At 43.6% G+C, this 24,138-nt stretch overlaps 1 long non-coding RNA gene across 5 annotated transcripts; it reads right to left on the reverse strand.

The window, feature by feature from the left end:
* Positions 1–9,733: 9,733 nt before the first annotated feature.
* LOC136114648 (uncharacterized) lies at positions 9,734–23,871 on the reverse strand. 5 transcript variants are annotated; one of them, XR_010653115.1, is made up of 4 exons: positions 23,566–23,871; positions 16,923–18,652; positions 16,101–16,190; positions 9,734–11,542 (listed from the first exon to the last, which is right to left on the reverse strand). It is a non-coding gene; the product is annotated as an uncharacterized lncRNA (long non-coding RNA). The 5 variants fall into 5 exon arrangements; XR_010653114.1 differs by having other exon boundaries at positions 16,101–18,652; XR_010653113.1 differs by lacking the exon at positions 9,734–11,542 and having other exon boundaries at positions 14,762–17,088; positions 18,517–18,652.
* Between the last annotated feature and the right edge of the window lie 267 nt (positions 23,872–24,138).

Raw genomic sequence — 24,138 nt, forward strand, 5'->3', positions numbered from 1 at the left:
ACGAGGATGGAGCCAGGCTCTTCTCAGTGGCAAACAATGATAGGACAAGGGGTAATGGGATCAAGCTGGAACACAAGAGGTTCCACTTAAATTTGTGAAAAAACTTCTTCTCAATGAGGGTGACAGAGCACTGGAACAGGCTGCCCAGGGGGGTTGTGGAGTCTCCTTCTCTGGAGACATTCAAAACCCGCCTGGACATGTTTCTGTGTGACCTCACCTAGGCGTTCCTGCTCCAGCAGGGGGATTGGACTAGATGATCTTTTGAGGTCCCTTCCAATCCCAAACATACTGTGATACTGTGATATATACATATATAAAATAGAATCCTAGACTCCTAGAATCATAGAATCATTTCAGCCTGAAGAGACCTTCAGGATCATCAAGTCCAACCATAACATGACCTAACTCTGTCACTAAACCATGTCCTTAAGAACCTCATCTAAATGCCTTTTAAACACCTCCAGGGATGGTGACTCCACCACTTCCCTGGGCAGCCTGTTCCAATGCCTGACAACCCTTTCCATGAATAATTCTTTCCTAATATCCAATCTAAACCTCCCCTGGTGCAACTTGAGGCCATTTCCTCTTGTCGTATCACTTGCTGCTTGGGAGGATAGGCCAACACCTTCCATGCTACAATCTCCTTTCAGGTAGTTGTAGACAGCAATAAGGTCTCCCCTCAGCCTCAGAGCTAAACAGCCCCAGCTCCCTCAACCACTCCTCATTAGACTTGTGCTCCAGGCCCCTCACCAGCTTCATTGCCCTCCTCTGCACTCTCTCTAGTACTTCAATGTCCTTCTTGTGATGAGGGGCCCAAAAATGAACACAGTATTCAAGGTGCGGCCTCACCAATGCTGAGTACAGTGGCACAATCGCTTGTCTAGTCCTGCTGGCCACACTATTCCTGATACAAGCCAGGATGCTCTTGGTCTTTTTGGCCACCTGGGCACACTGCTGGCTCATATTCAGCCAGATGTTGATCAACACACCCAGATCCCTTTCTGCCAGGCAGCATTCCAGCCACTCTTCCTCCAGCCTGTAGTGTTGCCTGGGGCTGTTATGACCCAAGCACAGGACCTGGCACTTGGCCTTATTAAACCTCATACAACTGGCCTCAGCCCAACAAGCTAGCCTGTCCTAATCCCTCTGTATGGCCTTCCTACCCTCCAGCAGAACAACACTCCCACCCAATTTGGTGTCATCTGCAAACTCACTGAGGCTGCACTCCGTCCCCTCATCCAGATCATTGATAAAGAGATTAAACAGAACTGGCTCCAATACTGAGCCCTGGGGAGCACCACTCATGACTGGCCACCAACTGGATTTGTCTCTGTTCACCACAACTCTTTGGGCCCAGCCCTCCAGCCAGTTCTTTAACCATCCAAGAGTACACCCATCCAGGCCATAAGCTGCCAGCTTCTCCAGGAGAATGCTGTGCTACACAGTGTCAAAGGCTTTACTGAAGTCTAAGTACACAACATCCACAGCCTTTCCCTTATCTACTAGGTGGGTCATTGTATGGAAATTGTGGAAGATTGGGCAAGGAGGAGAAAGGTAAACACGTTCAAGTGACCCACAGCTGGGGTATAAAGAAAGCACATACATCACACTAATTGTTTTACTGACCTTGTGTGCTTGACAAGTAGAACCTCTGTGTGAGATAACATAGGCCTGAGAGAAACCCTACAGTATCTTGTAATGTCTGAGATTCCTGCTTTGTTTTGAGAAAGAGCAGAGCACAGCAAGAGGCTGCATCTGCTCTAAACCTTTAAATATAGGTGAGTGTATCCGGCCTAACGATCTTCCAGCAGGGCTAAACTTATCAGCCCCTGTGTCCCCGCTTAGGCCGCCTCTGCCTGGGAGCTTAGGTGCAGCTACGGAGATCCCCTAGTAGAGACATAACTAAAATAAATCTTGCTATTTGCAATTGCATTCGTGGTCTCTGGCTCTTCTTGCGACATGCCTGTGCTTGTGCACACAGTCATGTTGTCATAGAAGGAGATCAGGTTGGTCAAACAGGACCTGCCTTTCATAAACCCATGTTGACTGGGCCTGATGATATGGTTCTCTTTTATGTGCCGTGTGATGTTACTCAGGATGATCTGCTCCATGACTTTCCATGACACCGAGGTTAGACTGACAGGTCTGTAGTTCCCCGGATCCACCTTCCGGCCCTTCTTGCAGATGGGCATCACGTTAGCCAGCTTCCAGTCAACTGGGACCTCCCCAGTTAGCCAGGATTGCTGATAGATAATAGAAAGTGGCTTAGAGAGCACCTCTGCCAGCTCCCTCAGCACCCTTGAGTGTATCCCATCTGGCCCCATAGACTTGTGGGTGTCCAAGTGGTGTAGCAGGTCGCTAACCATTTCCCTTTGGATTTCTGAGGCTTCATTCTGCTCCCTATCCCTGTCTTCTGGCTCAGGGGGCTGGGTACCTGGAGCACAACTGTTCTGACTATTAAAGACTGAGGAAAAGAAGGCAGCCTTTCCCTCATCTTCTGTCACTATGTTTCACCGCACATCCATCAGGGGATGAAGATTCTCCTTACCCTACTCTTGTTGCTGATGTATTTACAGAAACATTTCCTGATGCCTTTTTGCGGCAGTAGCTAGGCTCAGCTCTACTTGTGATACAGGGAATTGACAATTAACTAATTAACACTTAAAAAAACTAATACTTGACACTTAAAGAAATAACCTTACCCCACATCACTAAAGACACTTAAAGAGCTAACCCTTTAACCCACACCACTATTGCCTAGCCTTGCTTAACTCTGTGTAACTTATTGTATGAGAAACAGGAGTTCACTGACGCCTTGCAAAAATAATAATCCTTGGGTGCATCCTTGGGTGAACTAGATTACAAAAACTTGGGCACAGGACAGGAGATATGCCAGTTTTAACCCACTCAGCAGTCTGAGACCAAACCAACTCATCACACTGGACCAAAGGTGACCGTGTACAGAGAAAGAGGACCCGGGTTCACGATCACTGTGCAGCTGCAACTAGGAGGAGCCAGAGGTGGAGACTATGGAAATGGTCTCCCGGAACTCATTGTAATAAGAACCGCCTTCTCGGGGACAGGCTATGAATATGTATAGGCGTTCCTAAAACTTTCATGAATATGTAACACTTTACTGCATTTAACCAAGCTCACAGCTACTGTAATTTTACACACGTATTAGGTGAAATGATTCTCCGCATGTCCGGTGTCGTAAATAAATACATACCTTCTTTATAACCTCAAGGGTTGTAAGGTCATTCCACGCCTCAGTTGGGCTTTGACCCTTCTAATTTTCTCCCTGCATAACCTCACAGAATTCTTGTATTCCTCTTGAGTAGCCTGCCCCTCCTTCCAAAGGTTATGAATTCTCTTTTTATTCCTAAGTCCCAGCTGCAGCTCTCTGTTCAGCCAGGCCAGCCTTCTTCCCCACTGACTCGCTTTCCAGCACACGGACAGCCTACTCCTGCACCTCTAAGATTACATTTTGATGAGAGACCAGCCTTCCTGGACTCTTTTGTCCTTCAGGACTGTCTCCTGAGGGACTCTGCCAACCAGCCTTCTGAATGGGTCAAAGTCTACCCTTTGCAAGTCCACAGTAGCAGTTCTGCTGACCACCCTTCTAACTTCTCCAAGGATAGTACACTCAATAATTTCATGAACACTATACCCAAGGCAATCTCTAACCGACACATTGCCCACAAGCCATTCTCTATTTACAAACAACAGATCCACTGGGACGCCTTCCCTAGTAGGCTCACTGTGGCAGATGCACATCCCCCTCTCTCCCCCCATCCCGCTTCTTCCTTCGATATGGAAGGTGCAGACACATCCCCACCCTTTCCTACAATGGGAGTAACAGCTTCTTTTGTTTGACCCCAGAACCTGTTGATCAGGGTCGTTAAGAGAGAGAAGGAGTGGGGGCGCAGAGGCGCCAAGGAGCGGGGGTGCTTAGAAGCTTCAGGACACCCCACAGCCAGAGTGAGGTTGCAGAGAAGCTTCTAGAATGCCCATAGCCAGATCTGACAAGGCTATATAAATGGGACCCCTGCTGAGGTTTGGCCGCCCGTTGTGTGGGCCTCTCGGAGCGCGGGTCAAGTGCTGCTGCCAAGAGCCCTCCCGGGACTGGGATGCTGTTTGCCTCATCTCCACGTGTAGGTGAGTGAAATAATTCCTCGCCTTTGAAATCACCCCGAGTATCAAAGGGACTGTGAATTAGTGCCCTCACAAGACCCTATGGTGCTGGCTTTAGAAAAAGAGAATAAGAAAGGAAAAGAAAGATGAAGAGATGTTGTTCTGCATGCAGCACAAGGGAAAAGCGTAATAGAGTTAGGTAGAATAAGGAACCTCGGGACGGGAGATCTGCCAGAATATTATAAACCTCCAGTAGAGGTGGCAGAAGGAAGTAGGGGATCAGATTTGGATGCCTCTCAGGATAGCCCGATATCCTCCCGCATAGGTCAATCAGTAAACAATATTTGAAAGAAGTTGCAGAAATTAAGGACAACAGAAAACATGAATTTAGAGACTTTGCTAGATGAAGCTTGGAAGGTATTTAGTAACGGGGAAGAGGAAGATCGTTGCAAGGATAGACACATGTTGATAGTAGTGCTACAAGAGAACAAGAGGCCAAGGAGAACAAGACCCAGGAAATCTTTAAGGACGAACCAATGTGCATGGTGTAAACAGAGGGGACATTGGAAGAATGAATGTCCAGAAAGGTTAAAAAGGAAAGGAAGATTATAGGCCCCTGTAAAAGATGATTGACTGGGGCCTGGGGCTCTACCCTAGTGGATCCACTAGTCATATTGCAGCTAAGGAAATGACAACAAAATGTGGAATTTCTAGTTGATATGGGAGAAACCTTCTTGGTTTTAAAACCAGCATTAACACCTATGGATTATGATTTTGTTACTGTAAAGGGAGCCACTGGCCAAAGTGAAAAGGCATACTTTTTGAAACCTCTTAAATTTAAACTGGGAAAACAATTAGGAATACATAAATTCTTATATATGCCTAACTCTCCAAAACCCTTATTGGGAAGGGATCTATTAGAACAATTAGAGGCAAAGATGCCATTTGAAAAAGGAAAAGTAGAACTCTGGGTGGGAAGAGATCAGCTAATTCAACTCTTAAGTCTGGCTCTTATAAATGCTCCAGTAACCTCGGGAGTATCTGAGGAGATTCAGAAACAAGTATATCTGGGAGTATGGGCCTCAGAAATGCCAGGCAGAGCTAAAAACGCCTCCCCAATAGTAGTTTGATTCAAACCAAGGGCATGACCTGTAAGAATAAAGCAATACCCCCTTAGAGCAGAGGACAGAGAGGGAATTTGAACAATAATTGACTGATTTATTAGAAATGGGTTATTAACAGAATGTGAATCTGAATATAATACTCCTATTCTACCAGTCAAGAAACCAGATGGAATTTATCAAATAGTGCAGGATCTTAGAGCTATTAATCAGATTGTTGAAGATTTGCATCCTGTAGTAGCAAATTCCTACACTCTCCTAACTAAACTGACCCCTGAATTTACGCGGTTTACCATATTGGACCTAAAAGACGCCTTCTTTTGCCTGCCTTTGAGCCCTTGTACTGTTACAATATGTAGACGACTTGCTGATAGCCACTGAAACAGAATGGCTATGCGTAAAATGGACAGTCAGTGTGTTAAATTTCCTTGGACTTAAAGGCTATCGAGTCTCTCCACAGAAAACCCAGGTGGCCCAACAGCAGGTGACCTACCTCGGATATGAGATAACAGCTGGACAAAGGGCCCTAGGAACAGCGAGGAAAGAAGCCATTTGTCAGACTCCTCGACCACAGACAGCTAAAGAGCTCTGTATGTTTTTAGGAATGATGGGATGGTGCCGCTTAAGGATATACAACTATGGACTCTTGGTGAAACCTCTCTATGAACTATTAAAGGCTAACACAAAAGGCCTCACTTGGAATGGAGAGGCGGAGAAAGCATTTCAGCAACTAAAGGAGTCTAATGGAGGCCCCTGCCTTGGGGTTACCAGATACCACTAAACCATTTGGGGTCTTCTCTCATGAGAAGCAAGGAATAGCATTAAGAATTCTAGCCCAAAATTTGGGGCCATACAGATGGGCGGTGGTGTACTTCTCTAAACAACTAGATGAAGTGAGTAAAGGATGGCCTAGCTGCCTAAGGGCAGTAGTTGCGCTGGTGCTAAACATACAAGAAGCACGTAAATTCACACTAGGCCAGAAAAATCACAATACTAGTATCCCACACAGTATCTACAGTATTAGAAGTAAAAGGGGGACGCTGGCTCTCCTTGCAGAGGTTCCTTAAGTATCAAGTTGTTCTGGTGGAACAGGATGATGCAGAAATAGTAGTAACTAACATTGTGCGGTGGATGTGGTCTACCTTGACTTCAGTAAAGCCTTTGACACAGTCTCTCACAGCATCCTCACAGCTCAATTGAGGAGGTGTGGTCTAGACAATAGAGTAGTGAGGTGGGTTGCAAATTGGCTTAAAGAGAGAAGCCAGAGAGTGGTGGTCAATGGTGCAGAGTCTAGTTGGAGGCCAGTATCTAGTGGAGTGCCTCAGGGGTCAGTACTGGGGCCAATATTATTCAATATATTCATTAACTATTTGGACGAGGGAATTGAGTGTACTATCAGCAAGTTTGCTGATGACACTAAGCTGGGAGGAGTGGCTGACATGCCAGAAGGCTGTGCTGCCATCCAGCGGGACCTGGACAGGCTGGAGAGTTGGGCGGGGAATAACCTGATGAAATTTAACAAGGGAAAGTGTAGAGTCCTGCATCTGGGCAGGAACAACCCCAGGTTCCAGTATAGGTTGGGAAATTACATATTAGAGAGCAGTGTAGGGGAAAGGGACCTGGGGGTCCTGGTGGACAGCAGGATGCCCATGAGCCAGCACTGTGCCCTTGTGGCCAGGAAGGCCAATGGCATCCTCGGGTGTATTACAAGGAGGGTGGTCAGTAGATCGAGAGAGGTCCTTCTTCCCCTCTACTCCGCCCTGGTGAGACCCCATCTGGAATATTGTGTCCAGTTCTGGGCCCCTCAGTTCAAGAAGGACAGGGAACTGCTGGAGAGGGTCCAGCGTAGGGCAACAGAGATGATTAAGGGAGTGGAGCACCTCCCTTATGAAGAAAAGCTGCGGGAGCTAGGTCTCTTTAGTTTGGAGAAGAGGAGACTGAGGGGTGACCTTATTAATGTTTATAAATACGTAAAGGGTGAGTGCCACGAGGATGGAGCCAGGCTCTTCTCAGTGGCAAACAATGATAGGACAAGGGGTAATGGGATCAAGCTGGAACACAAGAGGTTCCACGTAAATTTGTGAAAAAACTTCTTCTCCCTGAGGGTGACAGAACACTGGAACAGGCTGCCCAGGGGGGTTGTGGAGTCTCCTTCCCTGGAGACATTCAAAGCCTGCCTGGACATGTTCCTGTGTGACCTCACCTAGGTGTTCCTGCTCCAGCAGGGGGATTGGACTAGATGGTCTTTCGAGGTCCCTTCCAATCCCAAACATACTGTGATACTGTGATTGTCAATACAGCCTCTTTCCTTAGCAGGACTCTGGGAGAACCAGTAGCACAGGACTGTCTGGAGACAAATGAAGCAGTTTACTCCAGCAGACCTGACCTGAAAGAGGAGCCGTTAGAGGATGCTGAGGACTCCTGGTACACCGATGGAAGCAGCTTTGTCCAACAAGGCCTCCGCAAAGCAGGATATGCGGTAACTACCACTGATCAGGTAATAGAATCTGTGCCCTCGCTCCAAATACCTTGATGCAAAAGGCAGAAATAATAGCCCTAACTCGAGCACTGGAATTAGTTAAAGGAAAAAGGATTAACATTTGGACGGACTCTAAGTATACCTTTGGGGTGGTCCATGCTCACGGAGCCATATGGAGAGAAAGAGGACTTTTTTCCATCCAAGGGAAAAATATAAAACATGCTGAGGAGATTTTTAAGCTCCTAGATGCAGTACAGCTACCTGATAAAGTAGCTATCATGCACTGAAAAGCTCACCAGAGAGGGAACACAGTGCAGGAGCTGGGCAACGCCATGGCAGACTGTGAAGCGAAAAGAGTGGCTGAGGAAGGTGTGGTAGAAGTGCAGTCTTCAGTCCCAGACAGTAAAATACAAGTTGAGTGTGAACCCAGGTATTCCAGAGAGGATCAGAAGTTAGTAACAGATCTAGGTGGAAAGGTAGAAAAGGGAAAATGGGCGAAGACTCCACAAGGCAAAATAATAGTACCTTTTGCACTATTATGTGCCATAGTTATGGCCAAGTGCAAGAAATCTCATTGGGGAGCTGAGGCCTTATATAAGTATTTGAATCAACACATGGTCACCCAGAACCTTTGCACCACTGTTAGGCAAGTAACAAAACAATGTGAAATATGTTTACAGAATAATCCTAAAGCTGGTCACAAAATGCAGTTAGGACAAGTAAGAAAGGGAAATTACCCAGGACAGTAATGGCAGATTGATTTCTTGGAACTCCCAAGAAAATGGGGGTTACGATACTTGTTGGTATTAACTGATACCTTTTCAGGTTGACCAGAGGCGTTTCTGTGTCAAACTAACAAAGCTAGAGAGGTAACCAAAGCATTATTGCATGAGATCATACCCAGGTTTGGTGTACCAGTAACTATATCCTCAGATAGGGGATCACATTTTGTGGCCAAGGTAACACAACAAGTTAACCAAGTATTAGGGATAGATTGGCAATTACATACTCCCTATAGGACTCAATCAAGTGGGCAGGTAGAGATGATGAATCATTTGATTAAACTACAAATTGTGAAATTAGGACAAGAAGCTGGACTGTCACGGCCACCATCATTACCTCCGCCACTCTTAAGAATTAGAACTAAGCCCAAGACTAAAGAGGGACTAAGTCCTTTTGAAATGTTGTATGAGAGACCTTATAGTGTGCAAGCAGGCATATCAGCACAGACAGGAGAAGAGACATTATCTAATTATATAATCAGTCTGCAAAAACAACTTTGTGAAGCAGAGAAATTGCTTCTAAGGACCAGAGCTCATGGTCTGGATGGACCGGTACATGACATAACACCTGGTGATTATGCGTATGTAAAGTCGTTTACAGACTCACCCCTGGAATCAAAGTAGGAGGGTCCATTTCAAGTGCTGCTGTCGTCACACATAACAATCAAAATCAAAGAACAGACCTCATGGATCCATCACACTAGAGTAAAAAAAGCTCCTAAACCTCAATGGAAGTTTGCTTCTACGGGACCTCTAAAGCTCTGCTTCCAAAGAAAATAATCAGAGCTCTAATAATATTAATAACAAGCTGTAGCTTAGTGAGAGCAGCTTTTACTGCAAATGTATACCTTGCTCTCGTGCAGAGTATTGTGAAATACACTAATGTAAGTAATTGTTGGGTGTACGGGCAAGCCAATGATTTTAACTCCCCTCTCGGAGTCCCTGTGAGCAATTGGACAGGCTTAGACCCATACAGATAACATAATACTTCTGCTATCTGTCGGACAGAGAGCAGCACGCTAGAACAAGTAACCTATACACTGATCTTGGTAAATGCTACCATGCCATACATAAGATATAACACCTCAAGAGTGCGGCAATTAGGAATGACGCATACCAGGGCACAGACAGAAATTCACGCAGAGGCAGAGATCTTGTTCAGGAAGGAGCGCAGAGCCTGACCAAGCAGAGAGCTGACTTAGGCCTAGGCTGCCTTCTTTATTCGCCATTGACAATTTATAGGATTTACAGGTACAGGCCTGGACTAATATGTTTACAAAAAGGTGCTTTTCCACTAATTGTTATTAAGAACACACTAAACTCGTGATGTTTGTCTCACTTGTTTTTCCACTCACTCACAGACCAGGCCCAAGGACATTCACACATCCCATGCACTTGGGGGTGCTTATCCGGCCCGAGATACCATTCTCATGAGTCTGGGCTATAACTTTTTACAATTACGAGAAACGTACTTCAAAGTAATGTGTCCAAGGCCCTTTATATATTATTATGTTAGTATTATGTCTTTGACCATCCAGATGGTCATGTTAGTGTTGATCTTCCTTTATCATCCAGGTGGCTGGAACCGCACATCTTGCTTTCCCACATTTTGCTTTCCAATATTTCCCCCTTTTTTGTTTTAAACATCAGGTTCTCAATGAGCACAGTAAGGACCCTGGCTTTGTTCTTCTTTGCATTCTGTTTCGTTCTCCAGATGATTCGGAGGACTACAAGAAAAAACATCACACAAGCATATCCAATTCCCACAAAAACCCATATATGCAGATTGAGAGCTGAAACTGAAGTTTTAGGTTCTAATCACTTTATACTATTAGATAATGTTAGCCATTTTGTCTTTAAGTCCTAATTTTTACAAACTATGCAATTATTTTGCAGGCCTTGCACATTAGCTAAGACTGTTATTTTACTTCATATCACTCATAAACACTATAATTCAATTTCAATGGTATTACACATATTTAGCACTCTGATAGCAGAAAATACAGGTTCAGATATCAGCTAAGGAGATTATTTAAATCCAACGTCATAAGAATAATGAGGATCCACAACGTGCATGTAGTCACTCACAAGAAACAAAACTAGAGGCCTTTTACTTCAGGGTACTCACAAGAAATAGTCACTCACTCAAATAAAGAAGTGAGGTGTCATTAATCCCAGGAAGTTTCCTTAGATGGTGTTCCTGTCTAAGGAAAGGACTCCAGTTCAGAGACCTGCAGTTCTGAGAAGACCACTCAAAGGGTGTCTTTGGCGAGAACCCCGTTTCATTGTTTGGCCAGATGTGGCTGTGGGCATTACAACATAGTTCAGAAGCTTCTCAGCTAGTCTGGGCACCTCCTTTGTTAAGGACCCTGTCAATTGATGGAGGGTCCCACCCCTCCTGACTCATCAGTTGGTAGAGGTGAAGTTTGTTGACAACACCTTGGTACCGTTCTAGGTGTATATATGTAGGGACAGGCACAGTGGGGCACAGAAGGTGCTAAAGAGCCATCCATGTCCTCATTGAAGGCTCCAGATTTCAGGGGAATGTGTAGCTGCCTCACAATCCAGCCTGTGACCACAGTCATCTGACAAACTACTTTGGAGTGGTGGTGCAGTCACCTCTTGCCTCCAAAGTCAAAAGGGGGCATTCTGTTGGTGAGTTTGAATGCCCACTGTGGATCATCATACCTTATGTGTCATTTTATTGTTGCAAATCAACCTACAATAGAACAGAATAATACAAATTACAACAATTACAGTTCTTAACAAATATTGGAGAAAGCTGGTTAGCCATACTAATAAGGAAAACAAATGCATTGAAAGTTGTTTTCACCAGTTAGTCCCCAGTCCAAATAATGTAAATCTGTATCATTCTGATATGCTAGTGCCTCTTCCCTTGGTCTCTTCTATTTCTTTGTTGCCCTTTGCTGCAGGGACAGATGCTTTATCTCTGGCATTAGGTCCTGCATCATGTTTGTCCAACTCGTAGAAAGGTTTAACATATTTCGGAGGAAGCCACTTCGGTCCTGTTGGAAGAAGAACACAACCATAACCCTCCCTCAGGTGATTAGTTCTACAGGCCCTTGCCACTGACTGTTGTGGAGGGGATCCTGGTATAAAACCTTTGGTCTCTGAGACAGTGAATCTGGAACATGGAAGTGTTTTTCCACTGCTGCGATAGAGGAGGGAGGCATAGTACGATTCAAAAAAATTTAAAGCATATATTGCATTGTCTAATTGTTCTTGAGGCATCATATTCACCCTTTTTTGTTTTAATAACATCTGTTTCAGTGTGGAATGTGCTAGTTCAATGATAGCCTGTCCAGTGGGAGAATGTGGAATACCTGTGACATGCGAAACACCCCATTGCTGTAAAAAATATTGCGTGAATCTAGCAGTGTATCCAGGACTGTTGTCAGTTTTAATCTGTTGTGGTACTCCCAATATAGCAAAACAGCGGGTCCAGTGACGCTGAACATCTCTGCTTTTCTCACTTGTATGCGCAGATGCACAAAGCATACCTGAAAAAGTATCTATAGAAACATGTACATATTTCAAACGGCCAAAAGATGAAACGTGTGTAACACTGTTAGCAATCAGGACACATAACCACGGGCGTAGTTATATGTGGTGCTTTATTTCAGCACTGGGAAACCAGGGGTTCGCACCCAAAGCTGGCTTCGCCAGTCAGTTTAAGTTACACGGTATTTATACAGTCTATTCACATACATTCATATATTCATTAAGATATGTAACAGTTACTCAACACTGATTGCAACATCAATTGCAACATCTTGGAACTACTTCGATCATGCACAGTGTCCTCTGGTGGTCTTTCAGGGGGTCTTCAGGATGAAGTAAGTAGTCTTCATCGCTTCTGTTCTTTTCACCTTTGGGTACTGCACATGCGTACTACTCTACAGTTGCATAACTGCTGACTTGTTCAATATTCCAGAGATACTGTATATATTTCTTCTCATTCTAGGCATATTTGGGCTAAGATAAAAGCTAGGTTGATAAGATAAGAGTATACTCGAATCCCTTGTTAGGTAAAACACGATATACTTGAACATCCCGAAAGGATGAATCAGTTTTGTAACTGTCCCTGAAGGGAACATTTTGTAAAACTGATTCTGTTACTAACAACATCAGACTGCCAAATGTCATTAGCTGAGAGTCTGCGAGGGTTAACTCCAAGGGAGGGCGAGCTTGTAATCAGACCTTGACGTTACGGGTAAGAGTGCACCATGTCTCTCGCTTGCTCGAGAGTGAGACCAAACATCTTTTTTAAGGCAGCAGCATTCTGATGGAAGAAAGCGTGTGAAGGCCTGGCAGACTGGAAACCGACTGTAGCTACAGTATAAGAATCCGCAATTGCATTGCCTTCAGTTATGGGACCTGGTAAAGTTGTATGAGAGCGTATATGAGTAACAAACAGTGGGTGTTTGCGAAGCTGTAATGCAGTTTGCAATGACACAAACATATCAAAAAGTTGCTGTTGTGAGATTTCTTCAAGAAAAGCGGAGGAGATGTGCTGTAGGACCTTGACTACGTACTCAGAATCATAAACCAAATTTAGAGGTTCCTCCCTAAAAAGCTCTAAGGCATGCAAAACTGCACCAAGTTCCACTAATTGGTTGAACCTTCAACAATTTTAACAGAATGATGCCAATCATTATCTTTACGCCAGACCACTACAGCTTTATGAGACTTCCCTGAACCATCAACAAAAACTGTGCGAGCATTTGGAATAGGACCGAATACATGTATGGTCTGTGGTCTGATATCAAAGACACGCAGATTTTGAAGCAATTTACATTTAGGCATGCCAAAAGCTATGCTGTTAAGAAAATCAGCTAGCGCAATTTGCAAGGACAGAGATTGTGAATAAAAAAAAATTCAAAATCTGCTTTCACAAAAGGTACATATATGACAGATGGATCACGGCCTACTAAAGCCTGAATCCGTTCTCTGCCTTTTTTGATCAGAGTAACAATCAATTCCAGGGGCTCAGTAATAGTTTTATGAAAAGAACTGGGCAAAAAAATCCATTCCAAGTATATCAGTCTGTCTGTATTCTCATCATACTGTCCCGCAATAGACACAGGTTGTTTCTATTTTGTAGCTACAAATAGACAAATCTACAAGTCCAGTCGAATGCAGTCAGCCTGTAAGGTTGTCATAAATTTATTCATCAAAGTTTCTGACTCCATTTTGGCTGTCATATTTATTGGATATTGTTTTCCCTTACCGGATCGAAGTCCTGTTTCAGTTCTATCAGTGTGGTGTTTGCTTTACTGATACTTTGGTTGCCCATACTAGTGAAAATAGAGCATCCAAAATTTCCTTGGAGATTTCTCACTTGCAGCAAGCAGATCTGCACCATCCAAGCAGCTTCTTGTGGGACATGCAACTAAACAGAATTCTCAGAAAATGTTATTTGAGATTACAATTTACTTAACAAATCTTGACCCAAGAGAGGTATAGGGCTTTCTGGCAAATACAACAATTCAGCTGTTAAAACTTTGTTCCAAATTTAGCATTCCATTTGTTTCAAAAAATGGTCTTTCTTTCTTTCCCACAATCTCTAAAACTATCACAGTGAATTTACTAAGAAGTCTTTTACAACTAGTTACCACAGAATAAGTCTATTAACAAATTTTTGGTTTAATTTCCCAGTTTCATTAGAACTATGGATCCACTAGGGATGCCTTTAAATTTCACCCTCAGACTGCCCTATTCAGTATTACAACATTGCTGCAGAGGAGGGGAGAGAAAACCCCCCTTTCACTGCTTTAAAAGCAGACAGCCAGGTTTTTCTTTTTTTTTTTTTTTTTCCCTTCTTCTTGCTGCAGTTTAGATACAGGCAAGGCCACGCAGGTGGCGTTAATTGCTGGTACTAAGTGGGAGCTGCCTGGGAGCTAAGTTATCTTGCAGCTAGACACAGGCCTGAAATGTTCAAACAGTACAGCACAGGCCTGGGATATTTTGCTTTTTTTATTTTCCCATTTCATTCCAGCCATAATACACTCTATATGCAATTCTAATTAGCTGAGCAATAGTTACGTTCCTCTGCCCCATTTACCATTTGCAATGTCTTAGAGATGTCAGTAAACAGCATATTAACTATCAATAGATTAACTTTCCTAGATCCAAATCAGGTCATATTCTAGCAACTTTTAAATACAACCTCCTCCAAGTTCACATCCATCATAGCATTTAGATTTCTTTCCCATACCTCCAACAAACACACAAATTCAATACGAATCAGAGTTTAACTACTTAAATTCTTTTCTGGTCTCAAAATTATTAGATAACAATAAGAGCAATTACTCTAATATATAAGGATGCATCCTAAGGGGGAGCAAGGTGGTATTTTAGTAGCAGAACTGGTTCCCATTTTGTAATTATCTCCCCAAACAGAATTCTTTTGGTACTAAATATAAATATGCAAATTAAAATGCTGAGCTCAGATATGAAAACCAAATATCAAGTTCAATTATGCAGATAGATCACAGTTACACTAATTCAAGACAATGTCTCAATTTTAGCATTGCACCTTTGGGCCGCTTACTGCTCAGCCAGGTGGAGGCACCGCTGGGTCTCCCTGACAAAACAGGTCAGTGCACGCTGGAGCCCAATCAGCACCTGCCCCCCTGCCGCCGCAGCAAGCTGGACCGGGCAAGGTTTTTATTGGTGTCTCATCTGGTGCGCTACAACTGTTATCCCAAAACCAGGATTCTTTACTTGGTGTGCATATAAAAGAGCCAAATCTAGCACATTGAGATAAGACACAGCCTATCACAGAGTTGCACCATTCTAGATATTGAAATAAAGCTAGAATGCTAGAAAGAAAAGTAACAGCTGTCACACACAAAATTTTACCATCACATTCATGCAGTAAAGAACTAAATTACTCATGATCTTCTGTATTATCACAAAACGCACATTTTGAGTCCATGGATTCTCATTATTTAACAATCTATGAATTTACTGTACCATATAACAGACAAAGACCTATTAAACTGTAATATGCTTAAACAGATACCTACAAAGAAAACAGGTTAATAAGGAAAAGTATCTCGCAGAGTTCAGCAAGTTTTCTATGACTTGTGTGTTATCAGTTAATTCTCTCCCAGCTTGTTGAAGTTCAAACCGTTCCGCCTGTAAAATTGTCTGAAATGATTCAATGATCTCTCGTAGAGTTTTATTTTTGTCCTGCTCCTCTCGCTTTAGAAACAACAAAGTGTTATACTTCTAGGTTCTATTCTCCCGACACTTTTCCCAGTCATTGAACTTACACAGCAGCCACCATTTATTACAATATTTCACAAGATCTTCCTTCCTCATATTTCCAAGTGCTTTCCTATGTTCTAAAACAGCTCCCAATACTATTTTCTTAGGAACATGACTGAAAACAGTCGTTCCCGACCCCATCTCGTAAGTAAAAACCATGAAAAGGGAAGGGGGGGAAGCACGGAGCAGCGCGAGAGGGAAAAGTGGGGAGAAGGCTTACAGTGCACTTATACAAACAATATCACAAGGAAACAATTGTAACAACAACCAGTAAAACAATTAACTCACATTCCTGACCAGGTGCTCGATTTTCAGAAAGGCAATACACAGAAGCAGGTATTCTGTCATGTTCTGGTGGTTGTTATGGTTTGTAAGTAACTGGAAAGGCAAAAGAAAAATCGCTGTGCTCCATAGCCTTTTCACGGCACTTTGCATCACCCCTTTGTGTTCTGCTGTCTTAGTCATGAAGGGGTTACTGTGTGCTGTATAAGCATCATTAAAATCAGGCAAAGGAGGTGCTGCGGGCAGAGTTTTAGACTCCTGACCCAGCTCCACACAAATTCCGACCTTATCTTTACACAGCTGTGATGGCATTAATGATGGATATAAAACTGACTCTTTTTCGAGATCTATAGAGCCTGACTCAAAAGGATGAGTGCTGTCAAGACTCAAATAATTAGCAACCTGCTCATTTGTGTTTTTCTGTCCATCCTCCCGTTTGCCCTTGCAGAATGTGCTCTGCCGACTGCAACCGCGATAGTGCAGAGTATAGAAATCTCCAAGTAATATGTAAACTACTGGGAACTGAATTCTTTTGTGCATGCAGCTGTTCCCTGACCTGTTTCCAGATTTTACTGTCAAATGTCCCCTCATTCAGAAACCAAGCACAATGCTCTTTCACCCATACCAGGAGCAAAGCTACCTGCTTCTCACAAGTACGATACCCAGAAGAATGTAATAGCTGCAGTAAAACCTGCAAATACAATTTATGTTCCTGAGAAGCAGCTTGCCCTATACTAACGCAATCCCGCAGCTCTCTCGTTCTACGAGGACTGCTTGTCCCTATCTGTACCGTAGGGATTAATGTGGCCACAAATAAAATGTACTCACCCGTCGGATTGCGTGGTCGCCGCCAAACACACTGCTCGATGAAGAGCTTCCAGGGGTCACACACTCACACGGGGCACCATTTGCGGTGATTAGGAACGACGCATACCAGGACGCAGATGGAAATTCACGCGGAGGCAGAGATCTTGTTTAGGAAGGAGCGCAGAACCTGGCCAAGCCGAGAGCTGACCTAGGCCTAGGCTGCCTTCTTTATTCGCCATTGACAATTTATAGGATTTACAGGTACAGGCCTGGACTAAGATGTTTGCAAAAAAGGTGCTTTTCCACTAATTGTTATTAAGAACACACTAAACTCATGTGATGTTTGTCTCACTTGTTTTTCCACTCACTCACAGACCAGGCCTAAGGACATTCACACATCCCATGCACTTGGGGGCGGTTATCCGGCCCGAGATGCCATTCTCACGAGTCTGGGCTATAACTTTTTACAATTACGAGAAACGTACTTCAAAGTAATGTGTCCAAGGCCCTTTATATATTACTATGTTAGTATTATGTCTTTGACCGTCCAGATGGTCATGTTAATATTGATCTTCCTTTATCATCCAGGTGGCAGGAACCACACATCTTGCTTTCCTACATCTTACTTCCCAACACAAGAGAGAATCTAAAAGAATTTACAAATCTTACATCTCTGGGGAACTGGTTAGAAATAGCCTTAAAAAAGAGCAGTGTCACACCCAATAAGCCAGTCCTATATACAAGAGAAACAGTAAGAGAAAGCGAAAAGAGGTGGGCTGATTATTTGTATGGCAGATGTACAACCAACGCTGTATTGGCCATAGAAGCTACTTGTAATCTACCCGACGGATGCTAGTGGTTGAGATTTAAAGGCTAGGAAAACATAATGGCCTTAGATATCATCACAGCCAATATAGGCAAAGTGTGTACATTAGTTAATACTAGTTGTTGCACTTACATAGATGAATCCAAAGAAATAGAAACCGATGTACAGAAAATTTGGGAACATGCAGAAGTCATATACCAGGTAGCTCAAAATAATACCACATGGGGATTCCAAGAGTTATGGAAAAGCTCACTTCATGGCTGCTGAATTTTGGAAGGCTCAAACAGTTACTTGTATTAGTGATTATGTTAATTGTATTTAGGCCTCTTAATTTGTATCTTGCTTAGATGCTTTTTATGTTGTACCGAAAGAACAATGGACAGCTATATTCAATGGAAAAAGCACCAGGTTTGACAAAAGGTTGAATCAGGGAAATGTTTTATGAAGCACATAGAGAATAGCAGCATATTATAGAAGAATAGTAAAAGAATTTATTCATGACCTAGGAAAAGGGGGGAATTGATATACAGTTTAGTAGAAATTTACTGTGTAGACAGCAATGTATTGTGTAACTCAATAACAGTTAAAATGTATACAATGGGGTCAGCTTAACTAACAGAGATAACAGGAGCCTCTCCACGCAAGGAGAAGATAATCCAACTAGTTTGGGCTTCAGCCCTATTCTGAATATGTATGATGTGTTAACATAAAATAGCTACCTTTTGAAGCGAAAGGTGTGCAAGCTTTGGGAAGCAATTCCCTTGCACCCTGGTGCCAGAATAAACATACCTGCTTTATAATCATCTTGAGTTGTAGAGTTTATTCTGCACGTCAGGCGTGAGCTGCAGTTTGGGGCTGAGGGGATGTTTTGAGCGCAAGCGGTGGCTGGGGTGGTGGGAGAGTTCCATGTGAGCTGCAGCTGGGGCTAAAGAGAGGATGAGAGAAGTTTCCTTTTTGGCACTTCCATCTTTCTATAGATATTCATACTGCCTTTTCAACACCATCAGATGGGCTGCTTCTAATCTATTATTTACTAGCCCAATAATTCTGTTTAAAATACAGGGCCCAAAAGTTAAAATCAGTATTAATATAACTAGAGGTCCCGCTATGGTTGACAACAGCGTGGTTAGCCAAGGAGAGTGAGTAAACCAAGATTCATACCAATTTCGTTGTGCTTCTCTCTCCCTTTTTCGCCTTTCAAAACCTTCTCGCAATGTGGCCATAGTATTTCTAACCACTCCTGTATGATCTGCATGGAAGCAACACTCTTCTCCTAAGGCAGCACACAATCCTCCCTGCTGTAAGAAGAGGAGATCCATTCCTCTCCTATTTTGTAATACCACCTCCGACAGTGAGGTTAAGGATTTTTCTAGGGCTGTTATCGATTTCTCTATCCTCTCAAGGTCTTCATCTACAGCAGCTCTCAAGGAACTAAATCCTTGCTTCTGTTGGATAAGAGAAGTTATTCCTGTTCCTGCCCCTACTGCTCCAATACCTAGTAATGTGGCTATAGTAATGGTGGTTATGGGTACTAGTTGACATAAGGTTGGCATAAAACTGGGATTTCCAGATGTTGTCACTTGTTGTATTACCTTTTGATCCTCCCATCTTATTAGACTCCATTTGTGAGGTTGATGAGGACTTTCCTTTCCCTGTACTGCTCTTACTATTACTAATATCAACCCTAGTGTCCAAACCTTTACATGTAATGGTTGGAAAGGTGGTCCAGCTTTGCCTCTATTACAGGCATTCCAAGGGTTTGGGCAATCAATTTGATTTCTCTTTTTCTTATTCAAATGAGAGGGGAAACCTTGGGGAGGGCTTAATCCAGTTTTACTGGGTCTCACAGACCAACTCAGGAGGTGGTTCAACAACCTCAATCCCCACATCAGTACGTCTCTGCCTCCTCCTCTGCCTACTCTGTTGCTTAGAGCAGCGAGTGTTACCATCTTCCCGGCAGTAGTTGTATTCTTCAGGGGAACCTCCTTTCTGTTTATTTGCTCTTGAACTGTAAGCTTCCTAATTTTTTTCTTCACCTCCCACGTTCCACACCCCACTCCAGTCACCGTCCGTCTGCAAATTATTTAGATTATTTCGGCTCTTATTGGACAGGGTTCGTTGGAATGAAAACAACATATTTCAGGGTTGATGCCCTTAGCAAAGATGTCCCACCATTCCTCCGAGTTCTTTATAATTTTTCCAATTGCTACTCCTACCCGTAATGCTTGTTCAGTTGGTTTTCTTTCATGAGTATAACATTGGTAACAAATACCGTTGGGAGGACACCCGTAGGGGCAATGAGCCCACCACTTTTCCCTAGAAGCTTACACTTATAACACACAAAAGGGTAACAAATGCAATTATGTTCTCTGCAAAAGACAGTCTCGCTCGTCCGTTTTCCTCCTGAGGGTGAGTTTCAAGTCTTCTCTAATTTTAGTTTGATGTTCTATTAACTGAATACAGTCATGAGCTAAACTTTCACTTGGTTCTCCATATAGAAACTGGGCTGGGTTCTGCAAACTAGTCACTTCAAGTTCTAATCGAGGAGAATGTATTAAGATACCTTCATATTTTAATAACCTGGCATCTGTGATCCACTTATCTGCCTTCTGTTGCAATACTCCCCTGATATTGTGAGGGGTATATACTTTTAATTCTCCCCCCATAGTCACTTTTCTGGCCTCCTCAACTAGGAGGACCGCAGCTACTATCGCTTGTAGGCAAGTAGGCCACCCCCTACTAACGGGATCTAATAGCTTGGAGTAATATCCTACAGATTTCCTTTTCCCTGCCCACTCCTGAGTTAGTACTCCATATGCTGTTCCTTCTTCCGTGTTTATAAACAAATGAAATGGCCTCTTAACATCAGGCAGACTTAATACTGGCACATTTACTAGATCTGTTTTTAATCCTTCTAGGCTCTGTTTGTCTTCTTGGCTCCACTTTATTAGCCCCTCACCCACTAGCTTCTGCTACAGGAACTTTACCTTGCTACTGTAATTCTCAATCCATTGCCTACAATAGCCTAAGAGTCCCAGCAGCTGTCTTACTTGCCTTTTATTCTTAGGCGCTTGGAGTGATAAAATCTCATTTACTCTTTCTGAGTCTAATTTCTTGGTCCCTTTGCTTAACCAGTGCCCTAAATATTTTACTTCCTCTTCAGTGAATTGCAGCTTGGACTTAGACACTTTTAATCCCTTTAGACTTAAAAAATTCAATAACTCGATACTCTCCTTCTTGACCGTTTCCTGATCCTTTCCGGCTAATAACAAATTGTCCACGTACTGCACTAGAGTCACCTTAGGGTCTAGTTCGAAAGTCGTTTCCTATGAGTTCTAGGGTTTTCCCATTCAAAGGCAAAATAGTCCCGGCATTCTTCTTTCAGAGGACAAGCCCAAAATGCATCTTTCAAATCTATTACACTATACCATTGAAATTCGGGAGAAAGCTGACTTAAAAGCGTGTACGGGTTGGCTACCACAGGAAACCTAGTGATAGTTCTCTTGTTTACTTCCCTTACATCTTGTACTAGACGGTAAGAGCCGTCTGATTTTTTTATGGGCAAAATAGGGGTGTTATGTGGGGACATACAAGGCTCCAGTAAACCTTGTTGTAATAATCTTTCAATTACCGGTTGTAACCCCTGTCGTCCCTCCTGAGACATAGGGTACTGTTTAACTCTGATCGGGATTTCGGGGTTCCTAATAGTGACCTCAAAGGGAGTAATGTCTAATTTTCCTACTGACTCCGGGGTGTACCATACTTCGGGGTTAATTTTAGCCTCATCTTCAGCTGTCAAAACACACAATTTTACAATAACTTCGTTATCCTGTATTTTTAAGTTAATCCCTAATTCAATCACTAGATCTCTCCCCAATAGGTTATATTCTCCTTCAGGTACTAACAGAAAGGACCCTACTCCATATTTAGAGGGAGCTTCAGTTTCTACTCCCTTTATGATCGGAACCTGGAAAGGTTCCCCTTTGGCCCCAATTACTTGCAATTTCTCTGAGGATGGTACACATCCCCAGGGCACCGTTTGGACAGTAGATCTTTCTGCCCCTGAGTCCATGAGGAACTCCATTTCTTGCTGCTGAGGACACAATTTTAATTTTATTAAGGGCTCCATTCTCTTGGGGGTCCCCAGCAAATAGAGCCCCTGACCTCCCTAGTCTTCCTTGAACATCTGCTCATCCTGCATGCGTTTCCTACAATTCCTCTTCACATGTCCTTTTTTCTGGCAGTAAAAACACTCAACTTGACTCAAATCCCTCACATTCCCTTGACTCTTCTGGGGTCTCTCCCTCACTTTCTGAGCACCATTTCCCCCACTGCGGGGCGACATCGCCCTCTGCCCTTCCCGAACAGCCGTTACAAAAAGTTGTGCCTGCCTCTTCTGAGTTTCTTCCTCTCGCCGCACATACACCTTCTGAGCTTCCCTCAGCAACTCATCTAATCCCTGCTCCTGCCAATCTTCCAACTTCGCTAGCTTCCTTCTAATATCCACCCATGATTTTTGCCACAAACTGAGTTTTCAATAAGGCTTGCCCCACAGGGGTGGTACGATCTAGTCCAGAATAAAGCTGCAGATTCTTTCGTAACCTCTCCAACCATTCTGTGGGGGTTTCATCCTTTTTCTGGTGTTCGCTGAATGCTTTGTTAATATTCTGTCCTCGAGGGACAGATTCTCTTATGCCTTGGACAATTATAATGCGCAAATCTGACATATGGGCTCTATGTTCGGCATTCTGATTGTCCCAAGCTGGCCGTTGTAAGGGTCATTTAATGTCTGCAGCCGGACCTTGCTTGTGTTGTTGGTCCCAAACCCTCATTCCTGCTCTCCGAATCATCTCTCTTTCTTCCATTGTAAACAATATACTTAAAATGGCTTGCAGTTCCTCCCAAGTATATAAGTTAGGCCCCAAAAATTGGTCCAGCCTATCAGATACTCCCAAGGGGTCCTCTTAAAGGTTCCCCATTTCTTTTTTGAATTCCCTTACATTGCCCGAATTCAAGGGTACTGACACAAAACCCATTCCGGGCTGCGGACCTCCCATAGGCACTTCCCTTAAAGGCTATAGTCCGTCTTCTAACTGCCCCTTTCTCCTAGTCTGGCTCCTTGTTACTCTCCGAGTCTCCTCAGGGGAACTAGGAGGGTCTAAATTTAGGTCTGGGGTCGTGGGAGGAGGAGCAGGAGGAGAAGGGGTCGGATCGAGTGCGGATGTGGGAGGAACGTAAGGGGGGGAGAAATGGGCGTCTCTTCAGGGTGTTTAGGCTTTCTCTTAGAATTCTTTTCACTTAGAGCAAACACATAAATCCTAGTATCTGCCCTTATCCATAAACTAGCATATTCACTTTCCTCTAAGCTGAAAGGTTCCTTGAAATTAACATATATATTCAAAGCCTGGCATATCCAATCCTCAAATGATCCAAAAACAGGCCAATACAGATGATCTCCCTTTGTTTCCCTCCCCACACCTGCATACAATAATGTATCATTTTTTCCTTGCTTTTTCCTTGTCTGGACGGCCAGTCATCCCAAGTGGCAATCATTACCCCTAAGGGACTATCTGGTGGTATATCAGGTGACCCCATCCTCGGGTTCCCCTTTCCCATGGGGTCAGAAGGTTTGCTTTTCTTCTGCCCCATCTTCCGCAGTGCCTTCACTCGCACACACACACACACACACTCCTCTCGTTCGTGGCTCACACCCTCACGGGCAATGAGAATCGCACTACAAGAGGGTCCGCACTCACTTCGTTCCTCTTGGGAACGTCTCGTTCAAGTGCACTCCGGGAAACCCACCCCGACCGAACGGAATTTCTTATTAATACTCACTCAACCTGGAGTCTTTGTCCAGATCTTCCTCCACAAAAATTACGGGGTACTGCAGTTTCTTTTGCCCACTTGTTGAATTTAGGTTCAGAGGTACAGGTCCTGGGCGGGTATTCTTTACTCCGGGGCCATCCAAGGATGGGGTACCTCCCCGAAGTTCGGATCCCGGACCAGGTGATCCTGTATCTGAGTCACGGCACCAAATTGTTATAGACGATCACGATAAATAGCACGCACTCATCAGAATAAATTGCTTAGAATTTATTGTAGCAAGCGGCAAGTGGGTAAAACAGCGCTGGGCGACCGAAGAGTCTGCGCTCCACCTTTCCAGTAGCAGCAAGCTTGGTTAAATGTGGTAAAGGATTACATATTCATGGTTATTCCAGGAACGCCTATACATATTCATAACTTTTCCTCGAAAAGGCCATTCTTATTAAAATGAGTTCAAAGGAATTATATCTATAGTCTTCAGCTTTGGCTCTTTCCTGTTGTGCCTGTGCAGTGTCTCCGGGTGGTCACGGGAGGGGACCTTTTGAATGAAGACTGCGGTCTATTTGGTCGTGCATTTCTTATCTT

The sequence above is a fragment of the Patagioenas fasciata genome, chromosome W, assembly GCF_037038585.1.
Source record: "Patagioenas fasciata isolate bPatFas1 chromosome W, bPatFas1.hap1, whole genome shotgun sequence".
Taxonomy (NCBI): domain Eukaryota; kingdom Metazoa; phylum Chordata; class Aves; order Columbiformes; family Columbidae; genus Patagioenas; species Patagioenas fasciata.